The sequence below is a fragment of the Lagenorhynchus albirostris genome, chromosome 16 (assembly GCF_949774975.1).
Source record: "Lagenorhynchus albirostris chromosome 16, mLagAlb1.1, whole genome shotgun sequence".
In the NCBI taxonomy this organism is placed as follows: Eukaryota; Metazoa; Chordata; class Mammalia; order Artiodactyla; family Delphinidae; genus Lagenorhynchus; species Lagenorhynchus albirostris.
The window spans coordinates 11,565,404-11,584,965 of record NC_083110.1 but is presented as its reverse complement, the minus strand read 5'-3'; the positions used below and the strand labels follow the sequence as shown (position 1 = coordinate 11,584,965).

The following is a 19,562-nucleotide window of genomic DNA, read 5'->3' as shown; positions in this document are numbered from 1 at the left end:
GTGTGGGCGGATCGGGAGTGGCCAGCAGGAGGGTATTTTTGTTCAGTCCCTGTGCAGCCCCCATAAAGTGGCAAGAAGGGATGTACATCTTCCTCTATCTTTTTTTTTTTTTTTTTTTTTTTGGCTGCGTTGGGTCTTCTTTGGTGCACGCGGGCTTTCTCCAGTTGCGGAGAGCGGGGGCTACGCTTCGTTGTGGTGCGCGGGCTTCTCATAGCGGTGGCTTCTCTTGTTGCGGAGCACGGGCTCCAGGCACGGGGGCTTAGAGGCCTGTAGGGTCTTCCCGGACCAGGGCTTGAACCACTGGGCCACCAGGGAAGTCTCATCTTCCCCTATCTTTGCAAGGCCCCAGCAATGAGGTTTTTACCTGAGCCTTAGATCCACAGGTCTCTTCCCGGCCACCGCCCACCTGGCACCTCCAGGCCTCTCAGCCCCACCCCTCCCAGATGGCCCCGCCCCCCGCCCTACCAGCCAATCGGAGGCTCCGATCCTGGAGCGTCACAATAACCGCTTCTCAGCCCCGCCCACGGTGTTCCCATGATGACATTAAGCAGCCTGGGTGGAGAGAGCCGGACTTTCCTGGCCACCTCACGCGGGGAGACCGGCACAGGTACACTAGGAACAGGTGAGGGGCTGAGATTGCGGGAAGACAGATTCTTCAAAGCGCCCCGTCCCTCCCCCGCACCCCTCCTTGTTGGTTTGTGAAAATTTTGGCTCCGCCTCATGTGTCTTCTGGTTCAGTCAGCTTCTCATAGGTACCCTGGCCTCTCCTTGTCCCCCAAAACAAAGCTGTAATAACATTGGTTGGGCTCTCTGAGCAAAGTGCACGGAGAACGGAGCCTCCTGAGGGCCTTTCCCTTTGTCAGGGACAGAGGCAGCCTGGCCCAGTTCTGACCATAGGACCAGAGATTTGGGACTGGGGTGTGTGTGGTCTGGGAGAGTTTTGTCCTCATTAAATGATGTGAGGCGCTGTGGCGCCATCCATGACCATGCGGGGAAGGAAGAGCCTCTTGGAGAAGCGGACTCGGAGCCTTGCTTACAGCCGTTAAGAGGCTAAACTAGCCAAGCCCAGCACCAGAAATCCCCGTTTCAGCCCTCTCCCTCTCACCACATCTCCAAGTTTTCCAGTTTACCTCACCTTCCCTCTTCCTTGAAGCCCTTGTCGACTAAAAAATTATTCACCACCTAAGTTGAGAGTTATGTTTTATTCAGCGGGAAGTTTTAGGACTTCAAGCCGGGGAGGCAGCATCTCAAGTAACCCTGGGAGAACTGCTCCGAGGAGGCGGGGGCAGGTTATATATGAGTTTTGCAAGAAAGGCAGGTAGTCTGAACGTCAGAAGAGGACTGTTAATTAAAGAAACCCAGATATGTCAAGTTGAGGAATTTCGTGCTTTTCTAGGTATGGGAAGATGCGAGAGTCTGGGCTCACTGCCGTCATATCTTTGATATGCACCTCAGCTATCTGGGGCCAGGATCCTGTGTTTTCATATCCTGAGTTTCCTCAGGGCTCAGTCTAGGGAGTGGCTGCAGTCTGATGGCTGCCAGGTGGTAGATATTCTTTCCTTCCCGAGTTTCCTCAGGGCTCACAAGCTCACGCTGGAGGGCTGCAATCGCTGATGACTGTGACATCCTTTGTTTACTGATGTGGCAGGCAATATTCCATTTATCACCCTTTCCCCACTTGTATTGAGGTGGCATTCCTTGGTCCTTTTTTTTTTTTTTTTTGTGGTACGCGGGCCTCTCACTGTTGTGACCTCTCCCGTTGCGGAGCACAGGCTCCGGACGCGCAGACTCAGCGGCCATGGCTCACGGGCCCAGCCGCTCCGCGGCATGTGGGATCTTCCCGGACCGGGGCACGAACCCGCGTCCCCCGCATCGGCAGGCAGACTCTCAACCACTGCGCCACCAGGGAAGCCCTCCTTGGTCCTTTCTCAAGAGGCCCCACTCCCGAATCTCACCGCCACCTGGGGTGATGGCAGTGCCATTGGCTCAGCCCTTGGACTCTTCCTCTTTTTCTCTTTATCCCTGTAAGTGAAGTTATGGCTTTAAATTCTGTGTGCTGACTCTCCAAACCACTGTCTCCAGTCCGTTTTTCTGGACACAAGGCTAAGCAGCCGACTACCTCATATACATCCACGCTTGGATGTCTAATAACTATCTCAAATTGAGCACATTCAAAATAGAACTACTGATCACCACGCCTCAAAAAGCATTATCATTCATCAGTATTCCCCATTTCAGTAAAGGAGGTACCCTGCCCTGGAGGCCCAGGCCTGACCCCCATTTCTTTCTACCTAGTCTACATTTAAATCCCATCACTACCCTCTGCCTCCACTGCTCCTGCTCTGAACTACTGCAAGAGCCTAAGAAGGGATCTCCCTGTTGCTGCTCTGGATCCCAATCAACTCTCCCCACATTTTGGCGCACGTCTCTATGAACTGCCCACACCCTACCCCACCCCACGCTTCCTTGTTCCTGCTCACACTGGCCCCTTGAAGTTCTTCTGGCTTTACAAGCTCATTTTTGCTGCATGACTTACTTTCCCTGATCATTATATCTAAACCTGACCCCTGGTCCAAGGCACTCCCAAATAGGTAATACTCTGAAGGAAGCAATACCACAAATAAGCATGTAAGGTAGTGTTCAGCTTCACAGCTCTGGTGGAATTACTGGTCTGGATGCTTCACTTTACTGCAGTAGTGGCCTCCAGCCAAGATGACATCATGGTGAGTAGCATGGACTTTCTGTCCCTTGACATTGGACTTGGTAGGTGATTTGTTTTGAAACTCCTGTGGCTGTGATGTGAGCAGAAGCTTGTTCTCATGTGGTTCTGCCATCGCCAGCAGTAGAATGTATGCAGATTGCCCATTGGTCCCAGGATAATTAAGAGACCCAGGGAGCAGACCTGAGCACACCCTATTGGCTGAGGTCCAGCCACCCCAGGGTGCATGAATGTGGAACAAAGTCTTATATGCTGTGGAGACTTTGTGGCTGTTTGTTACACAGCATTCTGGCAATAGCCAACCAATTTACAATGTTGTGTTAGTTTCAGGTGTACAGCAAAGTGAATCAGTTATACATGTACATATATCCACTCTTTTTTAGATTCTTTTCCCATATAGGCCATTACAGAGTATTGAGTAGAGTTCACTGTGCTATACAGTAGGTCTTTATTAGTTATCTGTTTTATATATAGTAATGTGTATATGTCAAACCCAATCTCTCAATTTATCCTTCCCTCCTCTTACCCCGAGTAATCATTACTTTGTTTTCTACATCTGTGACTCTATTTCTGTTTGTTTATTTATTTATTTATTTATTTATTTATTTATTTATTGGCTGTGTTGGTTCTTCCATGCTGCATGTGGGCTTTTCTCTAGTTGCAGTGAGCAGGGGCTACTCTCTGTTGCGGTGTGCGGACTTCTCACTGCGGTGGCCTCTCTTGTTGCAGAGCATGGACTCTAGGCGCACAGGCTTCAGCAGTTGCGGCACGTGGGCTCAGTAGTTGTGGTTCACGGGCTTTGTTGCTCCACGGCATGTGGGATCTTCCCGGACCAGGGCTCAAACCCGTGTCCCCTGTATTGGCAGGCGGATTCCCAACCACTGCGCCACCAAGGAAGCCCCTCTATTTCTGTTTTGTAGATAAGTTCATTTGTACCCTTTTTTTAGGTTCCACACAGAAGTGGTATCATATAATATTTGTCTTTCTCTGTCTGACTTATTTCACTCAGTATGACAATCTCTAGGTCCATCCATGTTGCTGCAAATGGCATTATTTTGTTCTTTTTTATGGCTGAGTAATATTCCATTGTATATATGTATCACATCTTTTTCCATTCCTCTGTTGATGGACATTTAGGTTACTTCCATGTCCTGGCTATTGTAGATAGTGCTGCAGTGAACATTGGGGTGCATGTATCTTTTCAAACTATGTTTTTCTCTGGATATATTTCCAGGAGTGGGATTGCTGGATCATTAAAAATAGAGCTACTGGACTTCCCTGGTGGCACAGTGGTTAAGAATCCGCCTGCCAATTTAGGGGACATGGGTTCGAGCCCTGGTCCGGGAAGATCCCACATACCGCTGAGCAACTAAGCCCGTGTGCCACAACTACTGAGCCTGTGCTCTAGAGCCTGCGAGCCACAACTACTGAGCCCGCGAGCCTAGAGCCCATGCTCCGCAACAAGAGAAGCCACTGCAATCAGAAGCCCACGCACCACAATGAAGAGTAGCCCCCACTTGCCACAACTAGAGAAAGCCTGCGCACAGCAACGAAGACCCAACGCAGCCAAAAATAATAAATAAATAAATAAATTTTAAAAAGAAAAAAGATAGAGCTACCGTATTTTTATAGGAACTTTTATACTTCACAGAGATAATTTTTCATCTATGAAACTGGCAATGATATATAGAGAGATAGAGACTATGAAATATGCGTTTGGTAAGGGCTCAGGAAACAGGAATGTTAATTTGCTGCTGGTAAGAGGGTAAATTGGTAGCAACCTGTTTGGAAGTCTTATTTGGCTATAAGTATTAAAATTATTACATTAGCTCAATACTTCTATTACTAAAAATTTATTCTAAGAAACAAGGACATGCACAGAGAATTATTGACAAGGATATTCACTAAAATGTTATTTCACAGTGTAGTAAAATGTAAATGTTAGTAGAGGACATTGTTGTTTTATAATTCCCAAATGATAGACACTAGAGCACTTCTAATACAGGCATCAGTTATGAGGAATGCTTAGCAATGTGCCAGGCAAATAGCTCTCTGAGCAAGGACTGGGACCCACTTCCATCCCATTGCCCAGACTTTACCCTCAGGGCTAACAACATGGAGTGAAGCTCACCTACGGCTGTCTGCTCGCCCCCCCTGCTCCTGGGGGAGCAGAAATTCTGCCCTGAAGAACTGGAGGCAAAAACTGAGACAGGAACATCAGGTCCTGCAGCAGGGAGGGGCCCAAGGAGGCTCTGGCAGGAGCGTAGCACTGCGGGGGAAGGGAACGCCATTGTTCTAGGGAAGCTACAGAAACGTACCATAATGACTTCACGAGCCTACTCTGGTATGGTCAAGTGGCCCTTGACGAAGCTCTTACCTGTGATCTCATTTGATCTTCAGGTCAGGGCTGAGATGGACAGCGGTCACCAAAGCTCAAAGGAACGAGCTTCCCCGAGGTCTCCGAGTGAAAATGAGAGCTAACACCATGGGCACTCACGAAGCTGTGCTCTTCTAAGTTCTTTGAACATATTAATTCATTTAAGGTTCATAACAAGCCGAGGGAGGAGGCTCTCTCATCATTATTCTATAGATAGGAAGCAGAGAAACGCAGCGAGGCCACAGCCAGCTTGTGGCAGAGCTGGGGCGTGAACTCAGGGGTCCTCACTCAGGGTCCACACACTCGGCCTGGATCCCAGCAGGCTCCTAGGTCCACCTCACTGGTTTTTGGCTCTAAAACGTCTTCTCTGCCTCACTGCCTGGCCCTGGGAAAAGGGCAGGCTGAGGGCCAGGAGTAAGTGAATTGTCCTGGCTGGCCACAGTAGGGACTGCTTCAAAACGTACGGTTTCTTCTTCTTCTTTTTTAATTTTATAAATTTATTTTTATTTTTGGCTGCGTTGAGTCTTCACTGCTGTGCATGGGCTTTCTCTAGTTGCGGGAGCAGGGGCTACTCTTTGTTGTGGTGCGCGGGCTTCTCATTGTGGTGGCTTCTCTTGTTGCAGAGCACGGGCTCTAGGTGCACGGACTTCAGTAGTTGTGGCTCGCGGGCTCTAGAGCGCAGGCTCAGTAGTTGTGGCGCACGGGCTTAGTTGCTCCGCGGCATGTGGGATCTTCCTGGACCAGGGCTCGAACCCGTGTCCCCTGCATTGGCAGGTGGATTCTTAACCACTGTGCCACCAGGGAAGCCCGTACGGTTTCTTCTTGATGAGAAGACCCCCTTTTAAGCAGGACAGAAGCAGAGGAACGGGAGCGGCAGACCTCTCCCAGGCACGAGCCCGGCATCCGTTGTCTCACCGTGTGGGTGGGAGCTGGGAGGCAGGCACTCTAGGCTATCACTCTCTTTGTTTCCTTCTCTCCAGAGCACAGACACGCCGCTGTGTACTGATGGAGTTCATCAGTCAGTGTGAGGGCGCGTTGCCGGAAGATGTGACTCTGTTCCCCCTCACCCTGAGGACAAGGCAGGGCCACCGCACGATACAACAACATGCCGATCTCCATGGATTCCCGAAACACAGGTCAGTGCCCCAGACACACAGTCGTGGTGATTTGCTTGCTTCTGTTCTGAACTCAGAATCCTAGAAGCCCTCACTCGGTTCCCTGGGACAGTCTTACAGGTGATGTTAGCTGATGCTAAGAATCCTGTACCCATGAGTCTTTTTTGTAGTGTCATTTGCTGAGTATGCAATCCAGTCCTTCCCACCCTGGCTTTGAGACGGTCCTTTGTTGGACATGCAACTTCTGGCTTTTAACTTAAAATGGTTCTTCAGGCAAGCGTGGCAGGAAAGCAGAAGCCATCTGCTGAAGACAAGACTGAATGGCCTGGTTAAATTATTATAGTAACCAACAATATCAGGATAAAGAGAAGAAATAACCTTTCATGAGGTTTGATACAGAACTACTTCTCAGGGTTACCCCAGGGGCATGAGCACCGTGACATAGCCAGCCTTCCGACTCACCCTGTAAAGCACACAGACTCTAAATGTTTTTATAATGTAACATTTTTTCATACGCTGCACGTTCTGCATATACAAAATTAACCTCCTAAAGGTTGAACTTCACTTTTAGATTTTAGAGCCTTGCCTGCCCTGTGGGCTGGATAAGTAGGTCAGCCGGTCAGCTCTTCAATGTTGCATTAATAAAAAATGTGGAGCTAATTAAATGTAAAGGATAGCACCGTGCCTCTTATTCCTAGGGTCCCTTGCACGCGACTGCTGTGTCAGGTGACAGGTGAAGGAGCAAAAACCTCTGGGGCATTTGTTTATTCAGGAAGCATCAAGATGGTGTGGGTGTAAAACCACATTGACAGCATTGGTTTTTTCTGAGTTTAGTGTTTGATCATAAGAAAGACAATACCAGATAGGCTTGTCTGAAGAGACTGGCCCCTTGGCTGAGGCTGAATCCTAATTTCCTGGGAGTAAGACACAGGCACAAGGCCATGGACAGAGAGTGGACAGGGCATGTGAAGCCAGGCCTTTTAGGATATGGCACGAAGGGAGTAAGACTAGGAAGAAAAGCAAGGAAATCATTAAAACTGAGGATCAAAGTGAACACCCGGGCGGGTCAGGGGGATATGGCCACATCCGGGGCCAATGGTTTGCCCCCTTGAGTTACAGACTCAGGCTTAGGCACACACAGAAGATGTCTGAACATGATGGTGTGTCTACTTCATCCACTGAGACATAGTAGTACACTGGCCCTACTTCCTAGTGCTCTTTATGCCCTGCCTCTATATCCTCTCATACACATAATGTGATATTTATTCTTTTTTTTTTTTTTTTTTTTTTTTTGCTGTACGCGGGCCTCTCACTGTTGTGGCCTCTCCCGTTGTGGAGCACAGGCTCTGGACGCGCAGGCTCAGCGGCCATGGCTCATGGGCACAGCCGCTCCGCGGCATGTGGGATCTTCCCGGACCAGGGCACGAACCTGTGTCCCCTGCATCGGCAGACGGACTCTCAACCACTGCGCCACTGGGGAAGCCCGACATTTATTCTTTTAAGGTGCAAAACATGTTTACATACAAAAACTTGAATCCCCACAAAATCTATGCAAGCCTAAGACACAGCCCTGACACTCACAGCCCTGATTCTCCCTGACACAAATGTCCTACGCAAATCTGGTCTAGGAAAAACTCACCTTTAAGATGAGATGAGGAAAAGAATCTAGCAAAGGATCACTTTGGAGATCACTACATGAGAAAAGTCAAGGCAACACAAATGGTTGAGGAAGGACTGTTGCCACGAGGCCCATGAAAAGCACGACCAAACATCTTGTGTCAAGTGACACCAGATGATAGAGTCTCCTCTGCAAACAGGAGATACATGTGGAGACACAGAGATGAGGGGAAGAGGGCAGGACCTCAGAGGTGAACTGTGACCTGGCAGAGCTCAGGGATGGAAAAGCCCTGCTCGGAAGTGATTTCCTCTGGGAGCAGGCAGTGGGGAAAAGAGGATGGAGTCGCTACAAAGAGCCTCTTTCTCACCCTACTCAGTGTCTGAGCCCTCTGGACTGATTCCCTTGCAGGAGTGCTCAGGAGTTTGCTCATACATCTCCAGTGGCTGGGAGGCCTGTTCTAGGACTGCTCTATGATGGAGAAGGCCTTCCTTAGGACACGCTGTTCTCTCTCCAACCTTGACTCCCCACTAGCTCGTCCTAGATCTCTTCTTTTTAGGGCTTCATGAACCTCTGGGCTCCCTCTCATGGGTCTCCCACCCATGTTCCCAAGTCTAAGCTCCTTAAATCCCAAATCCTTGATCTCTCAGTTGCTACAGCCTTGATCCATGGGCTCATGGTCCCTGAGCTCAGAGCCCTCTGCCTCCTGTCAAAAGTACACTGGCCACCCCTTCTCCAGGACCCTTGAAACCCCACTTCTTTGTGTTCTGCCTCATTGCATCTGGACACCTGAGCATTGAATTAGGGATGGGGTGTGGGGACCTGGAAGTGATGCAGAAACAAGAGTTTAGTGTTGTATGTCATCACTGTGGAAACACCTGGTCCTGTGATTTGGGTGCAGCTTCAGGGATGTGGGACCAGAGTCAGACCAGCAGGGGCGCCAGTCTTCACTCCACAAGTGTTTCTGAGTGGCTGTTCTGCTAGGCCTCTTCTCTCCCCTGATCTCCTCGGAGCATTGGGTCCTTGGGAAGCATCGGGTTCCTGGGGCTCATTGAGGAACTGGGGAGCTCCAGGATTGAGGGGCTGCTCCACTGCAGGCTCAATGTATGGCGGACACAGAACAAGTATCAGATAACGAGCCCATCACAGGGCACCCACAACTGACAAGGGCAGAATAAATGCCAGCTAAAGGAGACCATCAGGGGACCCTCAGAATTAAAGACAGGAGTGACTGAGTTGAGGCCGTTCACTACTCATCAGAGAGGACCAGAGAGTGGAGAAGCAAGTCTTGGAATAGAAATGCAAGAGGACTGGGCGTACTGGAAGACCCACATGGCCTGAGAACTCAGCACCTGTGACTCTGGCTTAGAAGAGGCCTAAGGCTTCAGAGCTGTGGCGAGGGCGGGGCTTTTAATGAAATAACATCTGTTAAGAAGGACTGGGCGACTTAAAGGCTGTACTGCCTGAGGAGCCATGGCCTGGGCCAGTTTCTTGATGTGCGCAGGCAGCCAGTGCTTACTACCATTTTTTTTTTTTTCGGTACACGGGCCTCTCACTGTTGTGGCCTCTCCCGTTGGGGAGCACAGGCTCCGGACACGCAGGGTCAGCAGCCATAGCTCATGGGCCCAGCCGCTCTGCGGCATGTGGGATCTTCCCGGACCGGGGCACGAACCCGCGTCCCCTGAATCGGCAGGCGGACTCTCAACCACTGTGCCACCAGGGAAGCCCCATACTACCATTTTATTCTTGGAGCTCCACTCTCCTTAAGACATTGAGTGAATCAACAACGAACTGAGCCAAAGTTTAAAAATATACGTACAGAAATGCAACAAGTGCTGGGACTTCCCTGGTGGTCCAGTGGCTAAGGCTCTGTGCTCCCAATGCAGGGGACCCAGTTTCGATCCCTGGTCAGGGAAGTAGATCCCACATGCCGCAAATAGAAGATCCCGCCTGCCGCAACTAAGACCCAGCACAGCCAAATAAATAAATAAATATTAAAAAGAAAAGAAATGCAACAGGTGTTTTGAAAATGGCCAGATTGTGAAGAGAGGGCCAGAGCAACAGAGTTGCCTTTTTTAAAAAAATATAAATTTATTTATTTATTTATTTTTGGCTGCATTGGGTCTTCGTTGCTGCGCGCAGGCTTTCTCTAGTTGCGGCGAGTGGGGGCTACTCTTTGTCGCGGTGTGCGGGCTTCTCATTGTGGTGGCTTCTCTTTGTTACAGAGCACGGGCTCTAGGCGTGTGGGCTTCAGTAGTTGTGGCTCACGGGCTCTAGAGCTCAGGCTCAGTAGTTGTGGTGCACAGGCTTAGTTGCTCTGAAGCATGTGAGATCTTCCCGGACCAGGGCTCAAACCCATGTCCCCTGCGTTGGCAGGCGGATTCATAACCGCTGTGCCACCAGGGAAGGCCCAGAGTTGCCTTTTTAAAAACCCACATGGCTGGCATCCAAAAGCCAACTCCTGGAAGGTATTCATAAAAATCTTTCCAGAAAAATCACATCTGAGTCAAGGAGGCTCTTTTGGCCCGCCTCCTGGAATTGGAGAAGTCCTTCACAACCTATCAGTGGTGTACCAAACTGGTTCTCTAGTTTCTGAATGTGCCGAGAATGGGCCTTTGCCTCAGCTAGGGAATCACCCACGAGGCCTCAAATAAAGTCAAGCCATGTGCAGAAGGCGCAAGGCTGCACTCGCTGGGCCTGCAGAGGCGCACGGGGTAGGGGCAGGGGGAAGCACAGTGCTGGGATGTGCAGCAGCCAAGGCCTGAGATATGCAGAAAGGAAGAGGGAAATGAAAGGCACAAGAAAGTGCAGAGATAGAAAGGAACAAGCAAGAACCATCTGAGCAAGTAAAAACATACAAGGAGAGCAGTCAAGAACTGCAGGAAAAATGACAGAAAACCATGGACCCGCCTGGAACACACGTAGGCGTCCTTGGTACCCAAGAGCCCCTGAACACCTCACTCCCACCCCCTAGTGGCTGCAGGGTAAGCTCTGGTCAAGGACGAGACATAAGTGCCAACTCCAGGTGACTTTGCACAGAAGCACATCTTAAACTGAAGAGTTTCAAAGATCAAGCAGTTTAAAATCATTTCCAGGAAGACCTGGGAAGTGGGGTCTCAAGGCAACACCTCCTCTTTGTTTCATGGAATAGAATTTGGGCTCGAAGAGGGGCTTCCCGCAGGCCTCCACTTAGGGATTGAGAACTTTAGTGTAAATGTAATTATTTTCAAGCATTTTTTTTCTAGAATTTATTGTGAAGTGAAAGTTTTATGAATCTCTGCCAGATATATCTTATGTTTAAGGTTCTTCCTATTTGTGTATCTGTGGCTTCGTGTGAAAGAAAATTTTCAAAATTAAGGTTCATTAAAAAGTAAGAATAGGGCTTCCCTGGTGGTGCAGTGGTTGAGAGTCCGCCTGCCGATGCAGGGGACGCGAGTTCGTGCCCCGGTCCAGGAAGATCCCACATGCCGCGGAGCGGCTGGGCCCGTGAGCCATGGCCGCTGAGCCTGCGCGTCCAGAGCCTGTGCTCCGCAACGGGAGAGGCCACAACAGTGAGAGGCCCGCGTACCGCAAAAAAAAAAAAAAAAAAAAGAAAAGTTAGAATAGGGAATTCCCTGGAGATCTAGTGGTCAGGACTCTGTGCTTCCACTGCAGGAGGCATGGGTTCGATCCCTGGTTGGGGAACTAAGATCCTGAAAGCTGCGTGGCAGGACTAAATAAATAAATAAATAAATGGCTGTTGTTTTTTTTAAAAAAAGAATACTTTTGTTTCTTATTTATTTTTTAATTAAAGTATAGTTGATTTACAATGTTGTGTTAGTTTCTGGTGTACAGCAGAATGATTCAGTTTTATATATATGTATTACTTCAATTAGTATGTATATATATGTATTCTTTTTCATGTTCTTTTCCATTATGGTTTATTACACGGTATTGAATATAGTTCCCTGTGCTATACAGTAGGACTTTGTTGTTTATCTATTTTATACATAGTAGTTTGTATCTGCTAATCCCAAACTCCTAATTTATCCCTCCCCAACCCCTTTCCCCTTTGGTATCCTTAATGAGTTTGTTTTCTATGTTTGTGAGCCTGTTTCTGTTTTGTAAATAAGTTCATCTGTATCATACTTTATTTTATTTGGCCGCACCTGGCAGCTGTGGGATCTTATTTCCCCAACCAGGGATCAAACTCTTGCCCTCTGCAGTGGAAGCTCGGAGTCTCAACCGCTGGACCGCCAGGGAAGTCCCTCAGTAATCACTTTTAGTCAACACGCTGCCATAAACTTGTGGTGTCCTGTAGTAGAATTCAGTTAGCAATGTTCTCAGAGTGTGTGGGAAGAAAGGTGAGTGGAAGCTGATTCCATCAGGCTGAGTGGAGAAGCATGGGGCGGGGGGTGGAGGGCTTGAGACCTGATCGCCCTCCCCAGGCAGCGGCCGGGGGTCACTTCCCCAGCCCCTCCCTCCGGCGCATGACCAGAAGCCTGTGGCGGCTGCCTAGACTCAGCCACCCAAGCCAGGTCCCATGTGCCACGGTGGTGCCCGATATCACCACCAGAGGGTGAGTGGGATTCAGCATTGTTTGGCCTTGCTCTCTGGACAACAGAACAAACAACCTGGCTTCTGTTTCAGGACACCAATCTGTTTAGCTAAGCTGATTGCCATGCGGGTGAACCCCCATTTACTAGTTAGGTTTTCAAGAAAATTCCCTCTGCTCTTCAGGGTTATAATAAGGGGGTATTTCATCCTGGTGTGACTTTGCAGTGTGTGTTTGTGAGGAGGGCATGTGCCCTCTCCCTGTACACCCCCCCCCTCACCCCAGCTTCCCGACCCTGAGCCTCTCTGGCACTCCTGATAGTGTAAGTGCAAGACCTGCACACTGACAACCACGACGCTGCCAAGGGAAACCAGCAAGGACCTGAGCAAATGGAGAGAGAGTTCATGTTCATGGGCTGGAAGATGCGATATGATTAAGACGGCAATTCTCTCCGAAGTATCTATAGAGTCACTGCAGTCTTTTAAAAAAATCCCAGAAGCTTTTTACAGAAATTGGCAAGCTTATCCCCTAGGGCAAAAACAGCCAAAAGAATTTTGAAAAAGAACAAAGTTGGAGGATTTATGTTTCCCAACTTCAAAACTTACTATAAAGCTTCAGTAAAAAAGAAACAAACAAAAAACAGTATGGTGCTGGCATATGGATAGGCATATATATCAGTGGCACAGACTAGAGAGTCTGTTGCAGCAAAAATAGAAATGAAGTTTTCCCTCTCCTGAGAACAAGGAAAATAAAGGGAACAGGGAACAGGCTAGAGAAGAGACATAACCTGGCCTGAAAGAATTAATCACCCCTAGTTTTTTTTTTTTAACTGTTACTAATCTGTAGTGTCTGTAAATAGATTTTACTCCACAAAACTAACCTATTACTCTTTAACACTATGTGAATTACATCCTGCACTCCCTTGTAACATTTGCATTTCAGAAAAAAGTTGCAGGCTGATAACCAGAGACAAACGGACCCAGTAACAGGGCTGCCTGACGCCAGCACTGACTGTTTTGAAATAATGCAGGAAGAAGAAGAATGCAGGGCCTTCACTACTTTGATCCTTATCATATACCCTGGACTGCTAGCCCCACATATAAAATCTTCTCCCATTCCCGAAGGGGGTGTGGGCACAGTTCTTGAGGCGCTAGACTTCTGTCTTCCCTTCTGCCTGGCAGAAAAATAAAGCCATCTCTCTCTTCCTCCAAAATCTCTGTCTCCGTATTTCTGTATTTCTGTCCGGCATTGGTGCACAGGGAAGCCAATATTTCGGCAACAAGTCTAGAAATAAACCCTTACATTTATGGTTCATTGACTTTCAACAAAAATGTCAATGCAATTCAATGGAGTGAAAGGATAGTCATTTCAGCAAATGGTGCTGGGACAAAGGAATTAATGGTTGCCTGGGGTTGGGGTAGGAATGGGGAAGGACTGCCCACGGGGTGATAGAAATGCCCTAAAACTGAATTGTGGTGATAGTTGCTCAACAGTACAAATTAACTAAAAATCATTGAATTTACACCTGAAATGGGTAAATTCTATGGGGGAGGGAGAGGTAGACACCTCAGCCTGGAAGCAGGTCAGGCACTGGTGTGCTGAGGTGGGAGGGTCTGTAGTGGACAGGCTGGGTCTCTACCTTCTTCCCCACACCCTTGCTGAGCCTTTCGGAGCCTCTGCCCCTTCATTTTCGTAAACTAGGATAATGACACTTGTAGGCGGTTGGGGAGGGTGGAAGGAAGGCACCATAGGGCCAGCTGTGCCCTCCCTGTTGGGGTCCCACTCAGCTCCCAGAGCTGGGGGCAGCAATCCCTGACCGGGAGCCTCCCACTCTGGCTTCAGAGCACCCAGGGGCCGAGAGGGTCTGGCCAGCACCGTCCTGAAGGAGTAGCATGCTGCCCCCATGTACACTTTTCTAGTGGCTGCATTTAAAAAGTAAAAAGAAACAGGTGCAATTCATTTAAATAGTACATCTTATTTAACCTAATTCACTCTACATATTATCACTGACATGTGATCATTTTATTAATTATCAATAATACATTTTACATTCTGTTTTTCTTACAAAGTCTTCCAAATGTGATGTGTATTTTTCACTCATAGCGCGTTTCAGTTTGGACCAGCCATATTTCAAATGTCCAGATAGCCTCCGCTCATTTTTTGATTGGATTGGTTTTTTTGTGGTTGTTATTGAGTTGTATGAGCTGTTTGTATATTATGGAAATTAAGCCCTTGTCGGTTGCATCATTTGCAAATATTTTCTCCCAAACAATTAGCACAGGTGCTAAGACCACTGGATACCCACATGCAAAAGAATGAAGTTGGATTCTTACCTCACTCCATATACAAAATTAACTCAAAATGGATCAAAGACCTACATATAAGAACCAAAATTATATAACTTGTATTGATAGAGGAAAACATGAGAGTAAACCTTCATGACCTTGGATTCAATGATTTCTTAGATCTGATACCAAAAGCACAAGCAAGAAAAGCCAAAAGAGATGAATTGGACTTCTTACAACGAAAAACTGTTGTGCATAAAGGAGAAAGGGAAAAGATAATCCACCCTCCAAAATGGTACAAGATGTTTGGCAATCACGTATCTGATAAAGATCTGTAGCCCACCAGCCAAGACTGAGAGAGATGTACCCAACTCTGCAGGACACTTCATTGGGCTTAGAGGGTGACTAGGAAAGAAATCAGTCTGGCAGGTGCCCAAGGCCAGTGCGGACCCCAGGGCTGGGGAGGGAGAGGAGGAAGGGCTGAGAGTTGGCGTTAGAACGGATGGCCACTAGAGGACGCCAGAGCACCAGCGGGTGTTGGCGGAACTCCACGGATGTAACCAGAGAGGAGGTGCTGGTTATCGGGCGGCTCTGACTCTCCCACCCAAACTGCCTCGTCTCACAGAGGGGCACAGAGGTCTGCCTTCAGCATTTGATGGGGGCACTTCTAGCCTGGCAGGGTGGCCTAGTAGTTGGGACAGCCTAACAGGCTGTTTGCGGACTGACTGCCCTTTGTTTCTCCAGAGGCAGGACTCTGGAACCCAGAAATACCTGGCTTGACTCATGGGATTGCAGCTGTCAAGCTGCAGGCCTGCGTGGGTGTTGGCATCTAGAAAACAAGGCTATTGATCCTGAAAGTGGAGCCTGTAAAAGCCCTGGTATTTTGGTGGGTGGACTGTGCTCATCCCTGTTTGCTTTCTTCCTTTGCAGAGTTCTCCCGTAACTTCCTTCTTCCCTTTTCATCTGAGCCTCTTCTGTCCCCACACCCCTGCCGGGTGGACCTTAGCAAATCTCAAGTATAATATCCCGTATAATTAACTGTTTCAGCAGGCTGTATTTAGATCCCCAGAGCTTATTCATCCTGCATAACGTAATTTTTGTAATCGTGTCACCAACATCTCCTGTCTTCCCACGCAAGTTCCCGACAATCAAGATTCTGCTGTGTTTTGTGAGTTGGACTTTAGTAGATACCAGATGTAATTGAGATAAAAGTGTTTTCTTTTTGTGGTTGCTTTTTCCACTTAGCATAATGTCTTTCAGGTTCATTCATGTTTTCCCAAATGTAAGAGGTCATTTTTTTTAAGGCTGAACAATATTCATTCTTATATATCACATTTTCTTTATCTATTTCTGCTAGACACCAGGGAAACAATAATAGGATGGCACCTCTAATTTAGGCACTTCTAGATGCCTAAATTAAATAGATAAATAAAATAAAAATTGATAACATCAAATTTTAGTGAGTACTGAGAGGAGTAAAAATTACCCTGTATAGAGCTCATGGGCACATAAAAAATACATCCAGGGATTCCCTGGTGGCTCAGTGGTTGAGAGTCCGCCTGCCGATGCAGGGGACATGGGTTCGTGCCCCGGTCCGGGAAGATCCCACATGCCGCGGAGCGGCTAGGCCCGTGAGCCGTGGCCGCTGAGCCTGTGCGTCCGGAGCCTGTGCTCCGCAACGGGAGAGGCCACAGCAGTGAGAGGCCCGCGCACCGAAAAAAAAAAAATCCAGTTGGGAAAACTGATTGGTTTTTACTTATAAACTTAAAACTTTATTGGGAGCTCCCTGGCGGTCCAGCACTTAGGACTCCGTGATTTCACTGCCAAGGGCACGGGTTCAGTCCCCCATCGGGGAAATAAGATCCTGCAAACCAGGCAGCGTCGCCAAAAAACAAACAAAAACCTTTATCTATGCTATTAGAAAAAAGAGTAAAAGTAAATACAAAACAATGAAAACTCTCTGAAGTTCTTTTTTTTTAAGTTTTAAAAAATATATTATTTGTTTAATATTTATTTATTTGGCTGAGCCGGGTTTTAGTTATGGCATGTAGGATCTTTAGTTGCGGCCTGCAAACTCTTGGTTGCGGCATGTGGGATCTAGTTCCCTGACCATGGATCAAACCCAGGCCCCCTACATTGGGAGCACAGAGTCTTAGCTACTGGACCACCAGGGAAGTCTCTCTCTGAAGTTCTAAGACACCCTTACTTTCTGTATTCCTCCAGCCATCTATAATCAGCTTCTATTTTGTGCAAACGTTTACAAAAAAATCAAGAGTAGGGAAACAGAAACAAAGTTGAGTCCCAGTATCTACATCCTCATGGTTGTTATGGGACTCCTAATGCCAAAATCCCAGGGTATTATGAAGATTAACTCCAATAATATCCATGAGGTTTCCAAAACAGTGCATTGTAACCTACTTGTAAACACATAACAGATGTGTTGTGTTCAGTAACACATGTTCAGTGATTGTTGCACTAATGACTATATATATGTTGTTTTCCAAATAGAGACATACTCAGATGTTACAGCCTTTATTAGCCTTCTGTAAACTTTGACGTGCCAGCCAAACATGTGATCCTTCAAGATTGTGATGGTGGCCTTTAATGGTCTTTAATAGTTGTTTTGAGATAAAGTGGTTGATGTAAGGGGCTGAGTTGTGGTGTGCCTACTTTCTCTAGTGCTACTAATAACGGGTCTGGGGGAGCAGCATCGGCACAAGGAAGAAAGTTGTTAAAGATGCCAGTTCATGCCGTTCCAAACCTGCAGAATCGCAATTTCTTCCATGGGTGCTGGAATGCTTTGTATGCATATTAAAGTTTGAGAGGCAAGATTTACATAAGTGCTTACAATAAAGATGATATGGCTAGTTTTTGTGTGTGTGTGTGTGTGTTACGCGGGCCTCTCACTGTTGTGGCCTTTCCCATTGCAGAGCACAGGCTCCGGACGCGCAGGCTCAGCGGCCATGGCTCACGGGCCCAGCTGCTCCGCGGCATGTGGGATCTTCCCGGACCGGGGCACGAACCTGTGTCCCCTGCATCGGCAGGCGGACTCTCAACCACTGCACCACCAGGGAAGCCCTACATGGCTCGTTTTAATAACTACTATCACCTATGACCTCCTTCGCAGATTCTGCCTGAGAGCACTTTTTTTTTTTTTTTTTTTTTGGCTGTACTGCACAGCATGTGGGATCTTCATTCACTGACCAGGGGCCGAACCTGCGCCTCACGTATTGAAGGCTGATTCTTAACCACTGGACCACCAGGGAAGTCCCACATTTTAATAAATATGAAATGTAGTTAACTTCAATATTATATTTGATTCAAGTGTACAACATAGTTTCAAGTGAGCAACATAATTTATATAGATGACAAATAAATTTGCTTTAATTACGTTCTCCAGGCAATTCCAGGGAGAAACCAGGGTTATGCAACAGGTCTCGCAGGTATTTTTGTGGTGTGAGAGTTGAATCCAGCCTTTGGTTCAAGGAAAGGTAATAATAGAGTCTGTGTGAGTGGGTCAGGTCAGTGCACCCCACATTCCCCATTCCTGTAGCACCAGTAGTAGCTGAGTGTGAGACAGAAGGGCCTATGGAAACAGGGAAGGAGAATATCACGTTTTGGTCTCCGTGTAGGAGCTCATTTTCTTCTGAATCTGTCATGTGACAAAGGATAGGGGAGCGTGGCCTCTCTGCATATGAAGGGCCTTCTGCCTCTGAGTGTGCAGGTAGCAGGTGAAAGTGCTGTGCCGATGTCTTCAAGGGTGTACAGGTGTGATTTCTCTACACAATATCGCCTGCGAAAGAAACCTGGAAATGGAAGAGGAAGAGGAAGAAATGGTAGGTTCTCAGGTAAAATTTGTGATCCATATCAGCAGCCGTGTCACCTTTTCTTGCTGAAACCCCATGTATTTAGAACTTGCAAACATTTACTTCGGTACCTCTGGTAGTCCTGCCTAAAAAATTTGTTTTCAATACTTTTCCTTTTTTCCTAATGATAGCCAAGGTTAGATCTCTAGGCTATTCCTCTCTTATATCCCATTGCCTTTTCTCCATTTTCTCCATCCAGGTTCCCTTTACAGCATAAAGAATTTCTACCATGAATTACTGATGTGCAAATATTGAAAATGTTCCCTTTTTGTCATATCAACTTGAGAATGTGTTGATATACAGGATTCTCACTGAATATGAGGTTGGGTCCTGGGATATCAGTGAAGACAGAGAATATGTACTATTTAGGTCCTGTCTGGATGCAGGATCAGTCTACGAAGACAAGGATAATGAAAATGTACCAATTAAGCTGATTGCTGTAGGGCCTAGAATAACCCAGAGTTCTGAAAAATAGAGCTCTCAATTGCCTCAAGGAAAGACTTCCTATTTAAAATACACAAGAGTACAGGACATGAGAGTTATATGTGGTTTTAAATGTGCTTAACACTGTTCTCATGATTAGATTAATGTTTTTTGGTTTGCTTTTTTCTTTGCTTTCTTGCAAAACTGTTCCAGCAATGATGAGGCCTGTGTGCATGGGTCAGATGATATCAATTTGTCCCATTACAGCTGACGTTAATTTTGTTCACTTGATTCAGGGGCTATCTGCCAGATTCCTCGACTGAAAAGCTAATAATTTTCCAATTATTGTTAATAGGGTCTTGGAGGGATTTACTAAGAGATGTTCATAAACCATTACATTTCATGTGAATACTACTGTCTTCTTCATTTCCCTTTACTTGTAGATTGCTTTGGAAAATTAAGGCTCTCACCTTTGTTCAGGTTTTGTTAGTAAGAGTTCTGTAAATGGTCTTTTAAATTCCATTGTCATTTCAGTTATTTTCTTGTTTATTACTTTTTGTATCTCCAGGAAAAGAAAACAAGAGTCCTATAGTATATGTTCAGGTATCTTAAAATGCTATAATATAAT

At 47.1% G+C, this 19,562-nt stretch overlaps 1 long non-coding RNA gene across 1 annotated transcript; it reads left to right on the top strand.

Moving 5' to 3' along the window:
* Positions 1 to 525: 525 nt before the first annotated feature.
* Positions 526 to 13,540, top strand: LOC132507607 (uncharacterized). The gene is made up of 3 exons (XR_009536229.1): positions 526 to 622; positions 6,077 to 6,232; positions 13,303 to 13,540. It is a non-coding gene; the product is annotated as an uncharacterized LOC132507607 (long non-coding RNA).
* Positions 13,541 to 19,562: the final 6,022 nt, after the last annotated feature.